This window comes from Saimiri boliviensis, chromosome 5 (genome assembly GCF_048565385.1).
Source record: "Saimiri boliviensis isolate mSaiBol1 chromosome 5, mSaiBol1.pri, whole genome shotgun sequence".
Taxonomy (NCBI): domain Eukaryota; kingdom Metazoa; phylum Chordata; class Mammalia; order Primates; family Cebidae; genus Saimiri; species Saimiri boliviensis.
This window is the reverse complement of record NC_133453.1, coordinates 147,980,789-148,007,031: the sequence shown is the minus strand read 5'-3', so window position 1 is coordinate 148,007,031 and position 26,243 is coordinate 147,980,789. Positions and strand designations below refer to the sequence as shown.

General features: G+C 39.5%; 1 long non-coding RNA gene across 50 annotated transcripts in view; it reads right to left on the bottom strand.

Moving 5' to 3' along the window:
- LOC141584675 (uncharacterized) overlaps positions 1–26,243 on the bottom strand; it is a 287,268-nt gene that overhangs the window by 77,397 nt on the left and 183,628 nt on the right. For 45 of the 50 annotated variants that reach the window (XR_012517873.1, XR_012517882.1, XR_012517868.1 and 42 more), the window contains 9 exons: positions 22,709–22,841; positions 15,852–16,124; positions 14,561–14,642; positions 14,072–14,163; positions 12,517–12,627; positions 12,011–12,108; positions 11,775–11,866; positions 9,198–9,337; positions 6,610–6,742 (listed from right to left, as the gene is read on the bottom strand). This is a non-coding gene — a long non-coding RNA (uncharacterized LOC141584675). The remainder of the gene's footprint in view (positions 1–6,609; positions 6,743–9,197; positions 9,338–11,774; positions 11,867–12,010; positions 12,109–12,516; positions 12,628–14,071; positions 14,164–14,560; positions 14,643–15,851; positions 16,125–22,708; positions 22,842–26,243) is intronic. The other 5 variants (XR_012517906.1, XR_012517871.1, XR_012517907.1 and 2 more) reach the window with 5 other exon arrangements.

The window sequence follows — 26,243 nt, the reverse complement described above, 5'->3', positions numbered from 1 at the left end:
CCCCATCCCAGGCCTGAAACTTGTCCTTTGGGCTCCCAGGGTCACCCTTTCACCTACAGTTCAGTTTTTGTTAAGTTTTCTCAATGCCCACTGAACCGAAATACTAGAGAAGAGGGAAACTTAGTCGATGTTGTTCTCCTATGAGCCTCACACATAAAATAGAGCAACACAAAGATTCTGCTTTATATTGAATTCCACAAATAAATTAAAAAATCTCTCTAATTCCTTGCCTATATTCTTCTCTACTTCCCAATACATTTCAACTCTCTTTCCATGAAAAGGATTTGAACTTGAAGATAAAGCTGGTTTTTTTGTTGTGGTGGTGGTGGTGGTTGTTATTTTTCTCCCTTCCGTTCTCAGGACAGAATCTGAATCCTAATTCCCCCTTATGCTCTTAGGCTCCCCTCAGCCTCCCCAACCTCAATCCACTGCAGAGCCCTTCATGGACCAGGCTGCTTCTACCTCATCAGCTTGCTCCTCTGTCCTTTCGACAGTTGTGACCTCTTAGACCAAGAAAAATCTTGTTCACCAAGAGTTAGCTCTATCAATATGGGTCCACTGATAAATATTTCCAAGTCTTTATTAATGACTACATTTCACCAATTCTTAACTTCTCTTTAATGTTACAAATGCCAGGTCCCCTGTCTGCCTTCCTCACTGTGATGGACTCACATTTGTCATCACTCACCTTCATGTGGGGAAGTAGAATCACTTAACTGGGGAAGGATAATGTAGGAGTAATTCCAGGAAAAGAGAAACAACTAAAAGAGATTAGACATGGCTTGCCACATGTAAAATTAGCAAAAAATGCTGGATGAATTACATCTGACAATGAATTTCAGACACTGCACCTCTATCGGTGAAGGGCAGTGAGAAATATGAAAAATGGTCTGAGCCCTACTATTAAGTTAGAATACTGCTTTAGGAGTTTCCAGGCTGTGCTGTAGCATAAATTTTAGAAAACACACTGAGTTGGGAAGCGGAACCTTAAGAGTCTGGAGAATAAAGTGGCTGAATTTTGTCAAGCCATTTTCCACATCTAATGGTAAAGATGGGAGAGAGTCCAGCACTTTGGGAGGCCAAGATGGGCGGATTACCTGAGGTCAAGAGTTTGAGACCAGCCTGGCCAATGTGGTAAAACACTGCCTCTACTAAAAATACAAAAATTAGCCGGGCATGGTGGCACATGCCTGTAATCCCAGCTGCTTGGGAGGCTGGGGCAGGAGAATTGCTTGAGCCCAGGAGACAGGGGTTGCAGTGAGCCAAGATAGCCACTGCACTCCAGACTGGCCAACAGAGTGACATGCCATCTCAAAAAAAAAAAAAAAAAAATGGTGGGAGAAAGCCAGCATCCATCCATACGGACAGGGCTGTGATGTCACTACTCCATAAAAACCTGGTGAACAGAACTACAGGAACAGCACATAAACAAAAGGCAAAGGCACAACCAAGTAACTTGAATGAACTTGGCCTTGACCCTTTCATCTTATTCCTGAATGGAAAACAACAGGTTGTTCATGAGAGTGATCTTGCACCAAGCTTGAGGATGAAGGGATGGCCTGCTTTTAGAAATAAAGAAAATGATGTGTTTAAGTAGATGACCTACTGCATGTGAACACTAACCTGCCTTTTCTATGTTATTCTGTTGGTTGTGGCTGATAAACTCATTACATTATGAAATAACTAAAGTAGAAGCAAGGTATGGTGGTCACATTTATAACCCCAGGACTTTTGGGGAGTACCACTTGCATTCAGGAGTTCAAGACCAGTATGGGAAACAAGGTAAGATGCCATCTCTACAAAACAACAAACATTAGTTAGGTGTCATAGTGTGCAGCTGTAGTCCGAGCTACTCAGAAGCCTGGGGCAGCAGGACTGCTTGAGTACTGGGAGGTTGAGACTGCAGTGAACTGTGGTCATGCCACTGAACTCAGCCTGGGTAACAGAATGAGACCCTGTCTCAAAAAGAAAAAACAAAAAAGAAACAAAACCAGTAAACCTTTCTATGTAAAAGAGCAGAACAAAATTATCACCAAAACAAGAAACCAGTGAAACTTTTTACCTCGATTTCTTTCCCTAGAAATTCTTGTTTTTTTATTTTTTATTTTCCTTTAAATTCTGGGGTAGATGTGTAGATCTTGCAGAATTGTTACATAGTATACATGTGCCATGGTGGTTTGCTGCCTCCACTCCCCCGTCACCTACATTAGGTATTTCTCCTAATGTTATCCTTCCCCAATCTCCCCACCCACTGCTATCCCTCCACTAGCCCCCATTTGAGAAACATTTCTCCTCTCTTCTTCACTACGTAAATGCCACTATCTAGTTTGTGTGAAATATAGGGCTGTTCTTTATATGAAGTGAAATTAAGTCAAATGATGACACACTGTAATAAAGTAAATAAGTACTTCTTTTTACAAAAATTGGTCACTGAAATTATCTGTGTAGACTGTTAAACTCAAAGACTGACTGCTGTAATAGCTGAGAAAATAAACGTCCATCTACCAATTTGGAAGAAAAGGACCTATAAAATAGCATTCTTCTTGCTTTGAGGGTTGCTCACATCTAGAATATCCTTATCAAATGATCCTAATCCTCTCACATACATATAAACTGAACTTTTCAAAAAGAGCTCAACTCTTTTCAACTTCTACACATGTGTATATTTGTCTGATAAAATTCTTACGAATTCATGAGATGAAACATAGATAAAATACAAGGGCAAATATTTTTTTTCCTAATATTTCTCCCACTGAGGCAAACTCATCGTGCCAATAATTGACCCCATATCATCATCATCTGTACCAATCAAAAGCACTGGTGATGCTGCATTTCTGATGGGATTCCTATGCTACTCTCTGTGAGGTTATCTTTCCAACCTCCTGACATCCCTTCTGCAGGTTTTGATGATGATGCTATCAGCTGAAGATGTCCATGGGAGGTTTTTAGACCAAGTTTATGTCAGTGTCCATGAGGACAACCTCATTAGGACTCTCTTGTGGCCAACAGTGTCAGATTCAAGATGCCTCTCTGAGAAAAGACATGACTGTGTGCACTAGAGCATGAATGGAATACGCTAGTTTTCTCCGTGACTGCCCACTTCTCAGTGTTGAATCATCATGGCTGTGTTCCTGTCTGTTTTAAGTGTAAAGAAGTTTTTAAAAATACATTAAGGAGGAAGATACAATTATAAAGAGCTACTGGAAGCTTTCCTTGAAATGTTAGATTTTAAAGACTTATTGAGTACACATGGTTCAAGGATGGGAAAAACAGACACCCACCCCAAGTTAAGCAGGGATGACAGGAGGAGGGTGATGGTCAAAAAATTAATCTACCTGTTGAGTATTATGCTGATACCTTGGTGATGAAATCATTTGTACAACACAACCCAGGGACATGCAATTTCTTCAGGTAGCAAACTGCACATGTATTCCTGAAACTAAAATAAAAGCTAAAGAAAAAAAAAGACTTAGGAAAAGCTTTATATTGATAATTCCTGCCATAATTTTAGAAATATGAGTAACGGTCTTTGTAAGCTTCATTCTAAACTCAGTTTCCCATCATATAATATTTATGTGTATCTCCATATCCTCATTTCTATTTATGTTTTAAATCATGAGGCTGATGAACTTACAAGTCACCTCACGATGAGCCACTGCACATATGGATGCATTGCGGTCCTCATAAAACATTTTGCTGTGCCCCCTTGCTACTTTGTTGAACTCTACTTTTAGGTACTTGGATGTAGGAATTGGTTTTCCCATTTCCTTTTGAATATATTGAGTAAAGAAGAAACACAGTTCATGATTCAGAATTATGACGAAAAATTCACCCATAGTTTTAGGCTCCAGGAAGAACTCTGACTTCTAATCAGGCTAGGGTGCGCAGTGTGTTGGGGACTTGCCTCACGATGTGATTTAAGAGTCTGGCTTGTTTGCAGTTACATATTTTTGAAAACTGCTATGGCCAGGCCCATCTGTGTGAAATCTCGTGGTTTCGTATACTGTGGGAAATCACATCTTCCAAGCTTTTGGAGGTTTTGTTGGGGGACTTGGTGCACCACACTGTGTCATGTAGCATCATGTCAGTACAATTTTGTGTCTACTGGCTTTTTTCTGTTAAGTCTGAGCTCTCAGACCTGATTGATTTTGATTTGCCAGTTTGAGAAGCGACTCCTTGTCCAGATCTCTTGTTCCTCATTTATGGCCTGCCACTCTGGTCTTTTCTTTGGTGATCCATAGTTTGGTAAGGTAGACTATTCCAGTATACATCCTGACAGATTTTTATAGGCATACCAAAGTGAAGAAAAAAGGAGATTTCCCAAGTCATTTAAGTATTAACATGTCTCCATTTAAAATAAATAAAATCACTCTCCATGTGTTAAGATGCGGAACACAAATGAGGCTCTTCATGTCTCGGAGAGAAGGTAGATGAGTGTGGAAAAGTTAAGGGTTCCCATATGGTCAAATAACAGCACCAAAATCACCGTTATTTTGATCTCAGACATGAGAAGCATGGCCCAGGTCAGCTGTATGTCTCACTCCAGACTCTAAATGTAAACTAGTTTTCTCACGGAAGCTTTTGGTTCCATGTGGAGAAAATACCATATGATTGCAGACTTTAAAAGGAATCATGCTGATTTTGTGGAGCTCTATGGATTGCAGGATGCATTCACATGACTTTGTGGGCTTTTAAAGTATGTTTCCTGGACACTACCCTGGTGCTGTCCATCAGATTGCTGTGGTCTGTGAAGTGCCACCTGTTGGCGGCAGGTTGGGGACAGTCCTCCCTGCAGTGGGATTCTTTCTTTAGCCAACACATATGCACAATCCTCATTCAGCCCATGTCCATCTCTTAGATCATGGCATGGAGGGCTTAACATATGTTTTCTATGGCTTATCTTTTTGTTTTTTCTATCTAGTTTTCACCACCTGTATACAACATATACGTATTAGTCTGTTTTCAAACTGCTATAAAGACGTATCTGAGACTAGGCAACTTAAAAGAGATTTAACGGACTCACAGTTCCACACGGCTGGGAAGGCCTCCAGAAACTTGCAATCATGGTGGAAGGGGAAACAGGCCCATCTTACATGGCAGCAGATGAGTGAGTGAGGGAAGGAGGGAAGGAGACAGAGAGAGAGAGACAGACTGGGTGGAGGTGGGAAGGGGAGGGAGTGAGAGAGCCCACAACCGAGAGTGTGTCAGCAAAGGGAAAACTACCATTTATAAAACCATCAGATCTCTTGAGAATTCACTATCATGAGAACAGCATGGAGGAACTGTCCCCATAATCCAATCACTTCCCACTGGGTCTCCACCTAAACACCTGAGGATTACCATTCAAGGTGAGACTTGGGTAAGGACACAAAGCTTAACCATATCAACATATTATTTCACCTGCCAAAAACCTTGTGACTTTGTAAGCAGGGACTGGCCTCAATTAGCATATTTTGAACCTTTTTTTTTTTGTAGCAAGTTCACCTGTGACCATGATGATATTGACTTTGCAGCTTTCGGGTTTGGCAAGGGACAATATAATCCTATGATATCAATGTCAACAGGCTACAGGGTTCCAAGTAATTCATGATGTACTCTGTAGAGCAAAAATAATAATTTTGACAGTTTTCTCAAAGACTTGAAGGTATATCTGCCTTTTGAGCATGTAAAACAAGAAGTAGTTGCATATAGAAAACAACATCCTGAATGCAGAAATACAGTTTATATTTCCTGTCACTGACTTTTTAAAATTTTACTTTAGGTAAAGGGGATATCATCACTGATTCCACAGAAATACAAACTATCATCAGACATTACTACAAACAGCTCTATGAACATAAATCAGTAAACCAGGAAGAAATGGCTAAATTCCTGGACATTGGTACTCTACCAAGACTAAACCAGGAGGAAGTTGAAACACTGAATAGACATTTCTTACTATTGGATTCTGATATCCTGCAGTCATGGTTTTCAGTAAGTTTTTAGTCGATCCTACAGATTCACTTCAAAATAGAGTCTGAAACTGTGGCTTTCTGGAATAGGAGTCCAGAGCACCTATCTTTCATGATGTGGTTACTAACACTGAAATTGTTTAGTGGGGAGTGTGCAGCCTGATGGCAATGATAAAAAATGAGTAGAGACCCTGGAGCTCAGTGTTGTCTTACTGAAGCAGGTGCGCCTGTGTTCACAATGATGCGATGCTCTTTTCTCCTTACACATCCATTCATTTCCTGTACATGAGGTTATTGCCTATGCTTTGTTTTTTTTGTGCCAAAATAACAGCTACACATTTTACTATTTGAAACAACTTTAGATATACAGAAATATTCATAGATAGGACAGAGAGTTTTCTACCTCTTTCAGATATCTGGACTGTTAACATCTAATATAACCATAGTATCATTAGGAAAACAAAGAAGTTGTATGTGGTGCAAAAATGTTAACTGAAGTACAGATTTCTAACATATTTTACTAGGCTTTGCAGTAATGTCCTCCTTTGGTTCTAGGATCCAATCCAGGATGCCACATTACATTTACTATCTGGTGTACTACTTACTAGTTTCTGCATTACCACATACTTAGTGCCTCAAAACCACACACATTACTCACAGTTTCTCTGGGCTGGGAATCCATATTAGATGATGGCCAGGGCTGGGCTCTCAAGTGAAGGTTCAGTTGGAAAAGGATCCCCTTCCAAGTTCATGTGTTTGTTGCTAGGATTCACTGGTGCATACAATCAAACCTTTTAAAAAATTAATACCAATCTATTACCAACAGTTCAAAAAAATTAATAATGACACAAAGTGGAGAAGACCGCACTTCCCAGTGTATGAGACAAATTTACCCTGACCTCAAATAGAAATTTAATAAGGATATTTGAAGAACAGAATATTATAAATTGATGTGTATTATGAATACAGATATTAAAATCTTTAAAAAACATGAGGAAAACAAATCAGTAACATGTAAAAAGAATTATACAGTATGACCAAGGATGTTTACATCAGTAACACAAATTTGGTTGAACATACAAAAGAAATTAGTATTCATGCACTATATTAATAAAATAAAGGACGAAATCCACATGATCGTCTCAAAAAAGAAGAATAAACACTTGCTTAATGCAAAATCAACTTATCATAAAAATATATAGCAAGTTAGATGTAGACAGTAACTTTCTTCACCTTAAAGACAATCACATAATTCACATATCATAACTTACTTGAAAGTTGTCCACTCTTGCCACTTTTATTTATTTATTTATTTATTTATTTATTTATATTTATTATTATTTTGTTTTGAGACGGAGTTTTCGCTCTTGTTACCCAGGCTGGAGAGCAATGGCGTGATCTCGGCTCACTGCAATCTCCGCCTTCTGGGTTCAGGCAATTCTCCTGCCTCAGCCTCCTGTGTAGCTGGGATTACAGGCATGCACCACCATGCCCAGCTAATTTTTTTTTGTACTTTTAGTAGAGGCAGAGTTTCACCATGTTGACCAGGATGGTCTCGATCTCTCGACCTCGTGATCCACCCGCCTCGGCCTCCCAAAGTGCTGGGATTACAGGCTTGAGCCACCGTGCCCGGCCTGCCACTTTTATTTTTAACATTTTACTAGAGGGTGTAATTAGGAAAAATAGGCTAGAAAAATAAATTTGAAGAATCTGAATTACAAAGAAAGTCAACTATGCAAATTACATGGTCTTGGGTATGGCTAATTCTAAGAGTTCTAACAAAATATAGTTAGAAATAAAAAATGAGTTCATCAAGGTTGCAGAAACATGGTCAGTATAGAGAAATCAATTTTATTTATACACATTAGCTATTGTAAGATATGTACATTGAAAACTATAAAACTCATTGAACAAACATAATTAAATTCTAAATAAATGAAAAGACATTTTATATTCACTGACTGAAAGGCTTAATATTGCCAAGATGGCACTATTTTAAAAATGGATCTACAGACTTAATGCAGTCCCCATCAAAATTCTAGATGAATTTTTTGCCTAAATTTGCATGTTGATTCTAAAATTGATATGTAAATGAAATAGATCCAGAAAAAATACATTAATCTTGACAAAGAACAACAAAGTCTGCATAGTAAATGACCACTTTATGATTGTAAAATAATTAAAAGGCAACAGTAATAACATGTTAGTGGTACTATCTGGGTGCAGAGGTTTGTGCTTTTAATCACAGATACTTAGGAGGCGGAGGCGCGAGGATTGCTTGAGGTTAAGAGTTTGAGACCAGCCTGTGCAATACAGCGAGATCCTTTTCTACAGAAAAGTTTTTGGCGGGTGCAGTGGCTTACGCCTGTAATCCCAACACTTTGGGAGGCTCAGGAGGCCAGATAACTTGAGGTCAGGAGTTTGATACCAGCCCAACCAACATGGTGAAACACCATCTCTATTAAAAATACAAAATTAGGCCGGGCGCGGTGGCTCAAGCCTGTAATCACAGCACTTTGGGAGGCCGAGGCGGGTGGATCATGAGGTCGAGAGATCGAGACCATCCTGGTCAATATGGTGAAACCCCGTCTCTACTAAATATACAAAAATACTAGCTGGGCATGGTGGTACGTGCCTGTAATCCCAACTACTCAGGAGGCTGAGGCAGGAGAATTGCTTGAACCTGGGAGGCGGAGGTTGCCGTGAGCCGAGATCGCGCCATTTTACTCCTGCCAGGGTAACAAGAGCGAAACTCCGTCTAAAAAAAAAAAAAAATTAGCTGGATGTGGTGGTGCATGCCTGTCATCCCAGCTACTTGGGAGGCTGAGGCATGAGAATCGCTTGAACCCAGCAGGTGGAGGTTGTAGTGAGCAGAGGTCACACCGCTGCACTCCAGCCTGGGTGACAGAGTGAAACTGTCTCAAAAACCAAAAAGTTTTTAAAAAATGAGCCAGGTGGCTGGACACGGTGGTTCACACCCATCATCCCAGCACTTTGGGAGGCTGAGGTGGGCAGGTGGATCATGAAGTGAGGAGACTGAGATCATCCTGGCCAATATGGTGAAACCCTATGTCTACCAAAACTAGCTGAGTGTGGCGGAGCATGCCTGTAATCCCAACTACTTGGGAGACTGAGGCACAAGAATCACTTGAACCCAGGCGACAAAGGCACAGTGAGCTGAGATTGCACCAATGCACTTCAACCTGGCTACAGAGCGAGACCCCGTCTCAAAAAAGAAAAAATTACCCAGGCTTGGTGGCACACACTTGTAGTTCCTCATACTCAGGAAGCTGATGTGGGAGGATCTCTTGAGTCCAGGAGTTGGAGGCTGCAGTGAGGCATCATCATGCCACTGTACTCTTGCCTGGGTGATAGAGTAAGACCTTCTTGCAAAACAAAAAGAAAAAAGGAAAAGAAAAAAATGAGGTTTGTGGCACTAGTATAAAGACAGACATATACATCAATACAATAAAACTGAGTGTCCAAAAATTAACACCTTCATGAGCAACTGATTTTCAAATTTGCCAAGTCATTTCAATGAGACAAAAATAAGTATTTTTTAACAAATATTGCTGGGACAAGTAAATATCTATATGCAAGTTGGACTCCTCTCTCATACCATATACATGATTGACTCAAATTAATTATATATCTTAATATAAGTTCTAGATGGGCCCAAACAATAGAAGATAACATAGAAACCTATTTTCATGACATTAGATTATTAAACAATGTTTTCTAACGTGTGACACATAATGTATAAGTGACAGAATAAAAAATAGATAAATTGGTCTTCGTCAGAATTAAAATCTTCTGTGATTCCAAGTATATCATCAAAAAGTAAAAAGACAAACAATGAACAGGAGAAAATCTTCCCTCACCACATAAGGATCTATTATTCAGTATATATAAAAATAGGTTTTAACTCAATAATGTCAAATATCTAAATTAAAAATGGCTAATTACTTAAATGTACATTTCTCCAAAAATGCTATAATTATATCCAAGGAACACATGAAGATTAGCTCAACACCTTTGTTATTAGGGTCAGGAATATTTAAAAAAGGACGGAGTTATATTTCGCCCATATAAAATGTGTATTGTTAAGTGAAAAAAGCAAGTTGGAAACGGCAAAATACTCTGTAATTCCATTTACAGAACACTCCGGAAAACACAAATGTATAAAGGTAGTAAAAAGATTGGTGGTTACAAGGGGCTTGGCAGAGAGGAAGGGTGAATATGAATTACAGGGGTTTTCTATGGGGCGGTGTAATTATTCTGTGTGACATTACAGCGATGGATACATAATGGGCAGATAAAATCTGAATACATTGTAACCCATAAATATTCACAATTATTATATGTGAATTAAAACAACTATGCAAATGTTTTATCAATAATCTGACAATACAAAATTTAGTTAATTGTAGATACAGGATGGAAAGAGGCAAATGTGACAGAAAGAATGACGTTAAAATGTCTGTCATGGTGTTAGAAAATCATTAGGTTTGTATGAGAACATCAAAGAACATGGAGGAGGACATCCAGACAGAAATAGGTAAACATGCTCATGTCTACCAAGAAACGTCTGTAAAGGCAGCCCACCGCCCACCACTCACCTCCTCGTGCCAGAACCTCAGGCCTCTTATTGGCCTTCCCTGTGCATCTGGCCTCAGACTAGCTCTCTGAGCAGCTCTGAGAACCCCTCATCAGCACGTGCTGTGGGGCTGCTTTCTGCCTCCCATATTTGGGTGAGGCACATATGAAAACTTGAGCGTAAGTGAGCCACACTGAATATTCTGACCACCTATACCTGCAAAATGACTGAAGGGACAGAAACCTGTACTTGGGGTGAGGTGGGAGGTCTGCGCAATGGTGGCACAGAAGAGCATGAGGTCCCTGAGCAGGCCAGTCATCTGGCCTGGGGATCCTCTCTGTCCCTCTCAATCCTCCCTCCTCCTGAGACCCAATCCTCCTGCTAATACCCAAGGCTCTCCCAGTGGGCAGGGGCCATCATCATTCATTCAGTCTTCCTAAGAAGCGTACTTCATGGACTGCGAAACATTTCTAAAAAGAAACGGAGGTATTCCATTCTTCCCCCAAGAAGCAGCTCTTCTACCTCCAGTTGAGAATTGCTAAATAACAGCAGTCCACAGGGAGCAGTCCTCCCTTCCTTGGACAGTCCCTCCATCGCTGGCCCTTCCTTCCTGTTCTTGCCTCCTCATGTAGTTTTCATCCCAGTGGTCCTTCCAATCCACCACTCTTCTCATGCCCTGGCCTGTGCCACGGACACACTGTTTCCTCTTCTCTTTCCCTCCCCTGCTTCCTGGACTCACTGCTTCTCACTCTCCAGCATCTCCTCACACGTTCCTCCTCCTGGAGGCCTCCCTCGTCCATGCCATTCTAGGCCCGATGCCTGTCCCCTGAGTTCCCAAGGGCAGCTCTTCTACCTACAGTTTAATTCTGGTTACCTTTTCTGAATCTCCTTTGAACCAAAGCATCAGAAAATATGAAGACTTGTCTGTGCTGTACTCCTGTGACCCCCATGCATATAGTGGTTTAAGAGTCATACAAAAGGTTCTGATCATCTAAAAGTCATATGCACAAAAAGCTTTTAAAAAATATTTATAGCGGATAAAATAAACATGTTTCAACTCCCTTTCTACCACACCATTTTTACTATATATTCTAATATATTTTATCCTCTATAAAATTATGTGCTGCCTAACATATATGTACACATCTTCTGAGTGGTGTTTGAAAATTGAAAACTAAAGATGCTTTTAATATTCAGTTATGACAGAATAGGAAAATAATACATACCTATAGTACAAGCCATCTGTACAGAGATATGTCATGAATACTTTTAGAAGAACTTCTTGGAATGAATCAGAAAGTCCAGCCAATGTTTCTAACTTTGGGGTAAGAGAAAAACAAACATACATATTAACAAAATGCCTATCCAGAAAAATGGTCTCTCAATGTTGTGTCTATAAAAATTAATAATTTTTAACATTTCCAAACCAGAACAAACTAAATTATATAGTAGTAATACTCACATCTCTTTTTCATCATATTTTCAGCATATTTTGCCTTGTGGTTCCCAGAAAAATCTCTGTTCTCTTCTTTTCAACTAGAGCTATTTTAGAGAACTTTTCTGGAAAATGATAAAATAGAGAATGTGTAACATCTGTCTTTCCCAATAAAAGTGAAATTCACACTGCACATATAATTCTTCCATCCAGAACAATTATATATTTATATTTTCCTTCTTTTCCGTTTGTGTTTGTTTATTCTCACATTGCTATAAAACATGCTTGGGATCATGCAATTTATAAAGGAAAGAGGTGTAATTGGCTCATAATTCTGTAGGATGCACAGGAAGCATGATGCTGGTATCTTCTCAGCTGCTGGGTAGGCTTTAAAACACAATCACGATTGAAGGTGAAGGAGGAACAGGCACAACACACAGTCAGAGCAGGAGCAAGAGAGAGGCTGGGAACTGCCACACACCTTTAAACAACAAGACCTCATGTTGTTGTTATTAGGTATGTATTCTACTCACCTGTACCACAATGATACGTAATCTGTGGCTTTTGGACTTGGCAATGTTCAATATAAATCCGTAAGGTAAGTGTCAACATAGTGTACGGTCCCAAAAAATTCATGATTGTGTCTGCAGAAGAAAAAGATTAATTAACGCAGGTGTTTCTCAAAGGCTTAAAGGTACATTTTTCTTTTAAAACCTGACACAAGAACAGACAACCAAACACCGTATGTTATCACTCATAGGCGGGTGTTGAACAATTAGAACACGTGGACACAGGGAGGGGAGCATCACACACTGCCGTGAGCAGTAAGGGACTAGGGGAGGGACAACTGGGTAGGGAGGGATAATGAGGGAGAAATACCAGATACAGGTGATGGGGGCATGAAGACAGCAAACCACCTTGCCATGTATGTACCTAAGCAATAATCCTTCATGATCTGCACATGTACCCCAGAACCTAAATTACAATAATAATAAAAAAGGAATCCCTGTACCAAGAAGACACCTTGAATGCAGAATTGTGATATACATTCCCAGTCCCTTATACATCTCAATATTGTGACAGCCTCTCAAGTTTGAAAGCCATGTCTTTCAAAAAGTCTTCAGTGGATCCAACAGACACACTGCCAATGTCTGAAAATGGGGCTCTATGAGGCGTGGGAGGCACAGGCCACCATCTTTAAAGAAGTAGTTAGTGACACACAAAACGGTGACTGTGTAATGGGGAGTTTTACAGGAAGGGAGAAAATTGAGGGGAGTCCCTAGTGACTGTGGGAGTCTTCTTGAAGTAGGTGCATCTGGGTTTGGAACGGTGGATGTCAGACAAACTGCTTTGCCATTTTCTCCCGACATCTCTGTTAATCCTCTGTCAAAGGTTTTAGTTTTTGTTGTTTGTTTTGCATTGTACCTGTCTGTTTTTTGGCACAAACAAGTACTTTTAAAACATGTTTTTATTTTGAAATAATTTTAGATGTATAGAAAAATGCAGCCAGGTAGAGTGGCTCACACTGTAATCCCAGCACTTTGGGAGGCCGAGGTGGGTGAATCACTTGAGGTCATGAGTTCGAGACTATCCTGACCAACACGGTGTAACACCATCTCTACCAAAAATACAAAATTAGCCAGATGTGGTGGCGCACATCTATAATCTCAGCTACACAGGAACCTGAAACAGGAGAATTACTTGAACTTGGGAGGCAGAGGTTGTAGTGAGCTGAGATTGTGCCATTCCACTCCAGCCTGGGGAAGAATCGAGAAACTCCGTTGCAAAAAACAGAAATGCACTTTAAATAAAACACACATATAAATTAATAGATTCCCTATTTACCCTGACATGATTAATATATTGCATACCTGTATCAAAATATCTCATGTAACCAATAAATATATACACTATGTACCACAAAAATTAAACATTTAAAGTGTCAAAAGTAAATGCATAAAACAAAATATATAATGCTACCACTATTTGTAAGAATGCAGGAATAGCAATATTAACGTCAGAGACAACAGATTTTGAAGCAAGGAAGACTATCAATGATACCCAAGTGCTCCCCAGTTCTTGACATACCTTGTCTGGAGAAGGAAGGCCATGTCACTGCATCACCTGAGCTTGTGCAGAATACACCCAGGGATGTTCGTGAAGGTTCCCATCTCCATAAGCTGCGGACAGTGAAAACAGTGAAAAATAAAGTCCCTAAGGCTCCAGAAAGCAAGAGAAGAAAAAGGACATACCAAATAATACTAAGAATGTACTAAAAAATGATGCCACAAGTGATGATGTGAATACTGACTTAAGACTCACAAAACAATGGAGACAGCAGTGCAATACCAATCTTCTAATGTTCTAAATATACCTGTTTATTCAAAGTTAAGCTGGGAGCTGGGCATGGTGGCTCATACCTATAATTCTTAGCACTTTGGGAAGCCAAGATAGGAGAAGCACTTAAGCCCAGGAGCTCAAGATCAGCCTGGCCAACACAGTGAGACCTCATCTGTACAATATTTTTTTTTTTTAAATTAGCTGGGTGTGGTGCAACACACCTGTAGTCTGAGCTACCTGGAAGGCTGAGATGGGACAATCACTTGAGCCCACGAAGTCAAGGCTGCATTGAGCCACGATCGTGCCACTGCACTCCAACCTGTGCAAAACAAAACAAAAAGGTAAGCTGGGCATAACTGTTGTAGGTAGAAAGCATAAAGATTTTTAACTTCTCTCATGAATTATTACAGGATAGCCAAGTGGTTCAGAGAAAAGGCACTAGAATAAAACTTCTTGGGTTCAATGAAGTCTCTTACTAAGACAGTGTGGTGTTTGTACAAAGAGAAATGAATGAAGGAAGAAAAGAGAGCTCAAAACAAATGAACGCATATGTAAGTAAATAATTTATAAGAACGATCAATGGGGAAAGGATGGATTTTTCTGTAAATATTCTAAGAAATTGAATATACATTGCTGCTGAATAAAAATCTGTTTTTTCAGCTCACATTACTATTACTCAAAATATCAATTCCACGTGTATCACAGATAGAAATATAAAAGTAATTCAATATAATATTTAGAATCTAATTTAAGACAATACTTTCACAATATGGGGCAGGGTATTACTTCTGAAACTAGACTTAGAATGCATCTTCCATGAAGGAGAAAAAACACATTCTAATATCTGGTGAGCAAGGACTCCAGAGACAGACTGAATCAAACCCAGGACCTTCTATTAATATTTCTTGGCCGGGCGTGGTGGCTCACGCCTGTAATCACAGCACTTTGGGAGGCCGAGGTGGGTGGATCACGAGGTCAAGAGATCGAGGCCATCCTGGTCAACATGGTGAAACCCCGTCTCTACTAAAAATACAAAAAATTAGCTGGGCATGGTGGCGCATGCCTGTAATCCCAGCTACTCAGGAGGCTGAGGCAGGAGAATTGCCTGAACCCAGGAGGCGGAGGTTGCGGTGAGCCGAGATCGCGCCATTGCACTGCAGCCTGGGTAACAAGAGCAAACCTCTGTCTCAAAAAAAAAAAAAAATTTCTTGGCTACCTGGGAGCTGTGGTTCACACCTGTAATCCCCACACTTTGGGAGGCCAAGGTGGGTGGATTATCTGAGGTCAGGAGTTCTCAACCCGTCTGGCCAACACAGTGAAACGTCGTCCCTACTTTTAAAAAAAAAAAACAAACAAGGCCCGGGAGTGGTGGCTTACACCTGTAATCCCAGCACTTTCGGAGGCTGAGACATGCGGATCACGAGGTCAAGAGATCGAGACCATCCTGGCCAACATGGTGAAACCCCGTCTCTACTAAAAATACAAAAATAAGGCAGGCATGGTGGCATATGCCTGCAGTTGCACCTACCCAGGAGGCTGAGATGGAAGAACTGCTTGAACCCAGGAGGTGGAGGTTACAGTGAGCCGATTGCGCCACTGCACTTCAGCCTGGTGACAGAGCAAAACTCAGTCTCAAAAACAAACAAACGAACCAACAAAGAAGAATTAGCCCGGCAAGGTGGTGGGCACTTGTAATCCCAGCTACTCAGGAGGCTGACGCAGGAGAATCACTTGAACTCGGTGGGAAAGGTTCCCGTGAGCTGAGATCACACTCCAGCCTGGTGACAGGCAGAGACTCCATCTCAAAAAAAAAAAAAAAAAACAAAAAAAACAAAGAAAGAAAAGAAAAAAAATTAGTATGTCATTATGGAAGAGTTCCTGGAACAGAAAATGGACGTTAAAGAAAAAAAAAAGAAAAAATAAATCTGGTAAATATGTGCATATCGCTGAATGAGAATGCGTATTACTGGTGTGTTAATTATGAAAAATGCCCCCTGCTAATTAAGAGGTTAACAATAATAGAAACTCTCTGTTAGCTATATATTAACTCTCTGGATTGACTATGCAACTGTTCTTTAAATCCAGAGCTAATGCAAAACAGAAAGGTTTTCTCTCTTTTTAAAAATTCTCTGACAAGCTTGATCAACAGAATATTATCAATATTCTTGATACCTCAAGTGTTCACCGCCCCAATTCCACAGTCTTTTTTACCCCCATGAAGGTTACAATTATTTTCAATTTCCTTTCTGTCATTCCTCACTTTTTTCTATATTATTTTTATGGCTAAGTTTGTATTTCTAAATAATATATTGTGCCGCTTTTATTGTCTTCCAATTTAAATAAAGGTGTTCCAATTGATCTATAGTTCTCTTCAAATAATGAGAAGCCATCAGATGAATCCCCATTGTTATGCATCCTACAAAATATCTGACCAGTTCTTTTATGAAAAATAACTGAATACTGGGAAACTGTGCACATCAGACAGGACCTGATAGCGCAGATACCCTAAGACAGTACCCAATGATCCCCACCTGTTGACTAACACGATCCTGGTATTGTAATCATCTCCTTGTGAGTTTCGGCACAAAATGTGATTCGCTTTGATACAGCAGAATAATACAAGGAGATGAGATATCACATGGGTGATGTCACATCAAAGTGTGATTTCTTTCTGCTAGAAAGCTCCCTGCCTTGATGGCTTTGATGTCTCATTCTGCCATGAGGCAGAAGCCAATATGGGAAGGAACTGAATGCAGCCTCTGCTCAACAGCAAGGAACTGAGGCTTTTGGACCAACAGCCTGCTCTAGAGATTGCAATTTACACTTCAAAATAATGCAAGCCCCCTTTCAAATAACAGTCTATCACTTACCAGGTAGTGTGAACATCATATAATGTCAGAAAAATCCTAATTAATTTCTGTTATCCCTTGTAGCATTGCAGTCATTCATTTCACTTACATGGTAGAATACACACATGTGTCTCTGTCTCTCTCACTCTCTCTCTCTCTCACTTTCTCTCTCTCTCTCTCTGTGTATATATATATATATACATATATATATACATATTATTTATTAATTTATGACACATACTTAAGCATATTTGGATACATTGGTACCACTATTGTTTTTAACAGACTGTGTTTTGTTAGATCAATTAAGAATATGAAAAATAAAATTCTTTTGTTTAGGTTAACCACTAAAAATGTTTCTAAAAATGTATGGCTGAGATGCTAAGAAAGGAGAGAAGATAAATTCATATAAAAGGCTCATCTAAAACAACAAAAGGTAGAAAATGAGTGAAATACAAAAAAAATAGGAATCAGGAAAATAAACAACTAGAAGATAGTGAAAAACTTGGTAGATTTTTAATCCAATTACATCAATAATGACTTTGAATGTCAATGTTCTAAATGCACTAGTGAAAAGACTGAGTGAATCAAAGACCCAAATATATGTTGTCTATATGAAATCTGCTTTAAATATGAAGATCTATATGACCTATAAGTGAGTGGGTACAATAAATATAATATGATTACAAAAACCAAAGGAAGCATGTGTACCTATATTAGTTTCCAAAGTCAAATGTACATGGGTAATTTCATTTGTTTACTAAGAGAGCAAATCGTTTAGGTACAAATAATCTACCAGTAAACAGCTTCCGCAGGAAACAATCAGTATAAATATAATTTAAAAGGGGACATATGATACAAAGAATGAATTTATGTAACATGTCACAATCTGAGAGACACAAAACTATCATGAGGAAATGCAGACACAGGCATGTGAACATGTGTATGCCCAAGGAGAAAGGTCTCTCCTGGATCATTACTCCACTCTTCCATGGTCTGCCCTTCCTGCTCCTGCCTCGTCACGTATTACTCGTCCCAGCAGTCCTTCCAATTCACTGTCCTTTTCTTATGGCCTGGCCTTTGCCACGGACACACTTTCCTCTTCCCTTTCCCTCCCCTGTCTTCTGGACTCACTACTCCTCACTCTCCAAAATCACCTCCAAGGTTCCTCCCCCTGGAGACCTGCCTTGCCCACCCCATCCCAGGCCTGAAACTTGTCCTTTGGGCTCCTAGGGTCAGCCCTTTCACCTACAGTTTAGTTTCTGTTAAGTTTTCTCAATGCCCACTGAACCGAAATACTAGAGAAGAGGGAAACTTAGTCTATGTTGTTCTCCTATGAGCCCCACACATAAAATAGAGCAACACAAAAATTCTGCTTTATATTGAATTCCAGAAATAAATTTAAAAATCTCTCTAATTCCTTGCCTATATTCTTGTCTACTTCCCAATACATTTCAACTCTCTTTCCATGAAAAGGATTTGAACTTGAAGATAAAGCTGGTTTTTTTGTTGTTGTGGTGGTGGTGGTTGTTATTTTTCTCCCTTCTGTTCTCAGGACAGAATCTGAATCCTAATTCCCCCTTATGCTCTTAGGCTCCCCTCAGCCTCCCCAACCTCAATCCACTGCAGAGCCCTTCATGGACCAGGCTGCTTCTACCTCATCAGCTTGCTCCTCTTCTGTCCTTTCCACACTTGTGCCCTCTTAGACCAAGAAAAATCTTGTTCACCAGGAGTTAGCTCTATTAATATGGGTCCTTTGATAAATATTTCCAAATCTTTATTAATGACTACATTTCACCAATTCTTAACTTCTCTTTAATGTTACAAATGCCAGGTCCCCTGTCTGTCTTCCTCACTGTGCTGGACTCACATTTGTCATCACTCACCTTTACGTGGGGAAGTAGAACCACTTAAATGGGGAAGAATAATGTAGGAGTAATTCCAGGAAAAGTGAAACAACTAACAGAGATTAGACATGGCTTGCCACATGTAAAATTAGCAAAAAATGCTGGATGAATTACATCTGAAAATGAATTTCAGACACTGCACCTCTATCACTGAAGGGCAGTGAGAAATATGGAAAATGGTCTGAGCCCTACTATTAAGTTAGAATACTGCTTTAGGAGTTTCCACGCTGTGCTGTAGCATAAATTTTGGAAAACACACTGAGTTGGGAAGAGGAAACTTACGACTCTGGAGAATAAAGAGGCTGAATTTTGTCAAGCCATTTTCCACATCTAATGGTAAAGATGGGAGAGAGTCCAGCACTTTGGGAGGCCAAGATGGGTGGATTACCTGAGGTCAGGAATTTGAGACCAGCCTGGCCAATGTGGTGAAACACTGCCTATACTAAAAGTACAAAAACTAGCCGGGCATGGTGGCACATGCCTGTAATCCCAGCTGCTTGGGAGGCTGGGGCAGGAGAATTGCTTGAGCCCAGGAGACAGGGGTTGCAGTGAGCCAAGATAGCCACTGCACTCCAGACTGGCCAACAGAGTGACATGCCATCTCAAAAAAAAAAAAAAAATGGTGGGAGAAAGCCAGCATCCACACGGACAGAGCTGTGATGTCACTACTCCATAAAAACCTGGTGAACAGAACTACAGGAACAGCACATAAACAAAAGGCAAAGGCACAACCAAGTAACTTGAATGAACTTGGCCTTGACCCTTTCATCTTATTTTGAATGGAAAACAACACGATGTTCATGAGAGTGATCTTCCACCAAGCTTGAGGATGAAGGGATGGCCTGCTTTTAGAAATGAAGAAAATGATGTGTTTAAGTAGATGACCTACTGCATGTGAACACTAACCTGCCTTTTCTATGTTATCCTGTTAGTTGTGGCTGATAAACTCATTACATTATGAAATAACTAAAGTAGAAGCAAGGTATGGTGGTCACATCTATAACCCCAGGACTTTTGGGGAGTACCACTTGCATCCAGGAGTTCAAGACCAGTATGGGAAACAAGGTAAGACCCCATCTCTACAAAACAACAAAAATTAGTTAGGTGTCATAGTGTGCAGCTGTAGTCCGAGCTACTCAGAAGCCTGAGGCAGCAGGACTGCTTGAGTACTGGGAGGTTGAGACTGCAGTGAACTGTGGTCATGCCACTGAACTCAGCCTGGGTAACAGAATGAGACCCTGTCTCAAAAAGAAAAAACAAAAAAGAAACAAAACCAGTAAACCTTTCTATGTAAAAGAGCAGAACAAAATTATCACCAAAACAAGAAACCAGTGAAACTTTTTACCTCGATTTGTTTCCCTAGAAATTCTTGTTTTTTTATTTTTTATTTTCCTTTAAGTTCTGGGGTAGATGTGTAGATCTTGCAGAATTGTTACATAGTATACACGTGCAATGGTGGTTTGCTGCCTCCACTCCCCCATCACCTACATTAGGTATTTCTCCTAATGCTATCCTTCCCCAATCTCCCCACCCACTGCTATCCCTCCACTAGCCGCCATTTGAGAAACATTTCTCCTCTCTTCTTCACTACATAAATGCCACTATCTAGTTTGTGTGAAATATAGGGCTGTTCTTTATATGAAGTGAAATTAAGTCAAATGATGACACACTGTAATAAAGTAAAGAAGTACTTCTTTTTACAAAAACTGGTCACTGAAATTACCTGTGTAGACTGTTAAACTCAAAGACTGACTGCTATAATACCTGAGAAAATAAATGTCCATATACCAATTTCGAAGAAAAGTACCCATAAAATAGCATTCTTCATGCTTTGAGGGTTGCTCACATCTAGAATATCCTTATCAAATGATCCTAATTCTCCCATATACATATAAACAGAACTTTTCAAAAAGAGCTCAACTCTTTTCAATTTCGACACATGTGTATTTGTCTGATATAATTCTTATGATTTCATGAGATGAAACATAGGTAAAATACAAGGGCAAATTTTTTTTTCCTAAAAGAGATTTAACGGATTCACAGTTCCACACGGCTTGGAAGGCCTTTAGAAACGTGCAATCATGGTGGAAGGGAAAACAGGCCCATCTTACGTGGCAGCAGATGAGTGAGTGAGGGAAGGAGGGAAGGAGACAGAGAGAGAGAGATAGAGTGGGTGGAGGCGGGGAGGGGAGGGAGTGAGAGAGCCCACAACCAAGAGTGTGTCAGCAAAGGGAAAACTACCATTTATAAAACCATCAGATCTCTTGAGAATTCACTATCATGAGAATAGCATGGAGGAACCGTCCCCATAATCCAATCACTTCCCACTGGGTCTCTACCTAAACACCTGAGGATTACCATTCAAGGTGAGACTTGGGTAAGGACACAAAGCCTAACCATATCAACATATTATTTCACCTGCCAAAAACCTTGTGTCTTTGTAAGCAGGGACTGGCCTGAATTAACATATTTTGAAATTTTTTTTTTTTTGTAGCCAGTTCACCTGCGACCATGATGATATTGACTTTGCAGCTTTTGGGTTTGGCAAGGGACAATATAATCCTATGATATCAATGTCAACAGGCTACAGGGTTCCAAGTAATTCATGATTTACTCTGTAGAGCGAAAATAATAATTTTCACAGTTTTCTCAAAGACTTGAAGGTATATCTGCCTTTTGAGCATGTAAAACAAGAAGTAGTTGCATATAGAAAACAAAATCCTGAATGCAGAAATACAGTTTATATTTCCTGTCACTGACTTTTTAAAATTTTACTTTAGGTAAAGGGGATATCATCACTGATTCCACAGAAATACAAACTATCATCAGACATTACTACAAACAGCTCTATGAACATAAATCAGTAAACCAGGAAGAAATGGCTAAATTCCTGGACATTGGTACTCTACCAAGACTAAACCAGGAGGAAGTTGAAACACTGAATAGACATTTCTTACTATTGGATTCTGATATCCTGCAGTCATGGTTTTCAGTAAGTTTTTAGTCGATCCTACAGATTCACTTCAAAATAGAGTCTGAAACTGTGGCTTTCTGGAATAGGAGTCCAGAGCACCTATCTTTCAAGATGTGGTTACTAACACTGAAATTGTTTAGTGGGGAGTGTGCAGCCTGATGGCAATGATAAAAGATGACTAGAGACCCTGGAGCTCAGTGTTGTCTTCCTGAAGCAGGTGCACCAGTGTTAACAATGATGGGATGCTCTTTCTTCCTTACACATCCATTCATTTCCTGTACATGAGGTTATTGCCTATGCTTTGTTTTTTCTTGTGCCAAAATAACGTCTACACATTTTACTATTTGAAACAACTTTAGATATACAGAAATATTCATAGATAGTAGAGAGAGTTTTATACCTCTTTCAGATATCTGGAATGTTAACATCTAATAGAACCATACCATCATTAGGAAAACAAAGAAGTTATATGCGGTGCAAAAATTTTAACTAAAGTACAGATTTCTAACACATTTTACTAGGCTTTGCAGTAATGTCCTCCTTTGGTTCTAGGATCCAATCCAGGATGCCACATTACATTTACTATCTGGTGTACTACTTACTAGTTTCTGCATTACCACATACTTAGTGCCTCAAAACCACACACATTACTCACAGTTTCTCTGGGCTGGGAATCCATATTAGATGATGGCCAGGGCTGGGCTCTCAAGTGAAGGTTCAGTTGGAAAAGGATCCCCTTCCAAGTTCATGTGTTTGTTGCTAGGATTCACTGGTGCATACAATCAAACCTTTTAAAAAATTAATACCAATGTATTACCAATAGTTCAAAAAAATTAAAAATGACACAAAGTGGAGAAGACAGCACTTCCCAGTGTATGAGACAAATTTACCCTGATCTCAAATAGAAATTAAATAAGGATATTTGAAGAACAGATTATAAATTGATGTGTATTACGAATATAGATATTAAATCTTTAAAAAACATGAGCAAAACAAATCAGTAACATGTAAAAAGAATTATATAGTATGACCAAGGGTATTTACATCAGTAACACAAATTTGGTTGAATATACAAAAGAAATTAGTATTCATGCACTATATTAATAAAATAAAGGACAAAATCCACATGATCATCTCAAAAATGAAGAATAAACACTTGCGTAACACAAAATCAACTTATCATAAAAATATATAGCAAGTTAGATGTAGACAGTAACTTTCTTCACCTTAAAGACTATCAAATAATTTACATATCATAACTTACTTGAAAGTTGTCCACTCTTGCCACTTTTATTTATTTATTTATTTATTTTTATTTTTATTTTTTTTGAGACAGAGTTTTCGCTCTTGTTAACCAGGCTGGAGTGCAATGGCGTGATTTCGGCTCACCGCAAGCTCCGCCTCCTGGGTTCAGGCAATTCTCCTGCCTCAGCCTCCTGAGTAGCTGGGATTACAGGCATGCACCACCATGCCCAGCTAATTTTTTTTGTACTTTTAGTAGAGGCAGGGTTTCACCATGTTGACCAGGATGGTCTGGATCTCTCGACCTCGTGATCCACCCGCCTCGGCCTCCCAAAGTGCTGGGATTACAGGCTTGAGCCACCGTGCCCGGCCTGCCACTTTTATTTTTAACATTTTACTAGAGGGTGTAATTAGGAAAAATAGGCTACAAAAATAAATTTGAAGAATGTAAACTAGAAAGAAATTCAACTATGCAAATTACATGGTCTTGGGTATGGATAATTCTAAGAGTTCCAACAAAATATAGTTAGAAATAAAAAATGAGTTCATCAAGATTGCAGTAAACATGGTCAGTATAGAGAAATCAATTTTATTTATACACATTAGCAATTGTTAGATATGTACATTGAAAACTATAAAACTCATTGAACAAACATAATTAAATTCTAAATAAATGAAAAGACATTTTATATTCACTGACTGAAAGGCTTAATATTGCCAAGATGGCACTATTTTCCAAATGGATCTACAGACTTAATGCAGTCCCCGTCAAAATTCTAGATGAAGTTTTTGCCCTAATTTTCATGTTGATTCTAAAATTGATATGTAAAGGAAATAGATCCAGAAAAAACATTAATCTTGACAAAGAACAACAAAGTCTGCATAGTAAATGCACACTTTATGATTGTAAAATAATTACAAGGCAACAGTAATAAAATGTTAGTGGTACTATCTGGGTGCAGTGGTTTGTGCTTTTTAATCACAGGTACTTAGGAGGCTGAGGCGAGAGGATTGCTTGAGGTTAAGAGTTTGAGACCAGCCTGTGCAATACAGCGAGATCCTTTTCTACAGAAAAGTTTTTGGGGGGTGCAGTGGCTTACGCCTGTAATCACAACACTTTGGGAGGCTCAGCAGGCCAGATAACTTGAGGTCAGGAGTTTGATACCAGCCCAACCAACATGGTGAAACACCACCCTACTAAAAATACAAAATTAGCTGGATGTGGTGGTGCATGCCTGTAATCCCAGCTACTTGGGAGGCTGAGGCATGAGAATCGCTTGAACCCAGCAGGTGGAGGTTGCAGTGAGCGGAGGTCACACCACTGCACTCCAGCCTGGGTGACAGAGTGAAACTGTCTCAAAAACCAAAAAGTTTTTAAAAAATGAGCCAGGTGGCTGGACACGGTGGTTCACACCCATAATCCCAGGACTTTGGGAGGCTGAGGTGGGCAGGTGGATCATGAAGTGAGGAGACTGAGGTCATCCTGGCCAATATGGTGAAACCCCATCTCTACCAAAACTAGCTGAGTGTGGTGGAGCATGCCTGTAATCACAACTACTTGGGAGACTGAGGCACAAGAATCACTTGAACCCAGGAGACAAAGGCACAGTGAGCTGAGATTGCACCAATGCACTTCAACCTGGCTACAGAGCGAGACAAAAATAAGTATTTTTTAACAAATGTTGCTGGGACAAGTAAATATCTATATGCAAGTTGGACTCCTCTCTCATACCATATACATGATTGACCCAAATTAATTATATATCTTAATGTAAGTTCTAGATGGGCCCAAACCATAGAAGATAACACAGAAACCTATTTTCATGACATTAGATTATTAAACAATGTTTTCTAACGTGTGACACATAATGTATAAGTGAAAGAATAAAAAATAGATAAATTGGTCTTCATCAGAATTAAAATCTTCTGTGATTCAAAGTATATCATCAAAAAGTAAAAAGACAAAGCAATGAACAGGAGAAAATCTTTCCTCGCCACATAAGGGTCTATTATTCAGTATATATAAAAATAGGTTTTAACTCAATAATGTCAAATATCTAAATTAAAAATGGCTAATTACTGAAATGTACATTTCTCCAAAAATGCTATAATTATATCCAAGAAACACATGAAGATTAGCTCAAGTCCTTTGTTATTAGGGTAATGAATATTTAAACAATGATGGAGTTATATTTCGCCCATATAAAATGTGTATTGTTAAGTGAAAAAAGCAAGTTGGAAACGGCAAAATACTCTGTAATTCCATTTACAGAACACTCCGGAAAACACAAATGTACAAAGGTAGTAAAAAGATTGGTGGTTACAAGGGGCTTGGCAGAGAGGAAGGGTGAATATGAATTACAGGGGTTTTCTAAGGGGTGGTGTAATTATTCTGTGTGACATTACAGCGATGGATACATAAAGGGCAGATAAAATCTGAATACATTGTAACCCATAAATATTCACAATTATTATATGTGAATGAAAACAACTATGCAAATGTTTTATCAATAATCTGACAATACAAAATTTAGTTAATTGTAGATACAGGATGGAAAGAGGCAAATGTGACAGAAAGAATGATGTTAAAATATCTGTCACGGTCTTAGAAAATCATTAGGTTTGTATGAGAACATCAAAGAACATGGAGGAGGACATCCAGACAGAAATAGGTAAACATGCTCATGTCTACCAAGAAACGTCTGTAAAGGCAGCCCACCGCCCACCACTCACCTCCTCGTGCCAGAACCTCAGGCCTCTTATTGGCCTTCCCTGTGAATCTGGCTTCAGACTAGCTCTCTGAGCAGTTCTGAAAACCCCTCATCAGCACGTGTTGTGGGGCTGCTTTCTGCCTTCCATATTTGGGTGAGGCACATATGAAAACTTGAGCGTAAGTGAGCCACAGTGAATATTCTGACCACCTATACCTGCAAAATGACTGAAGGGAC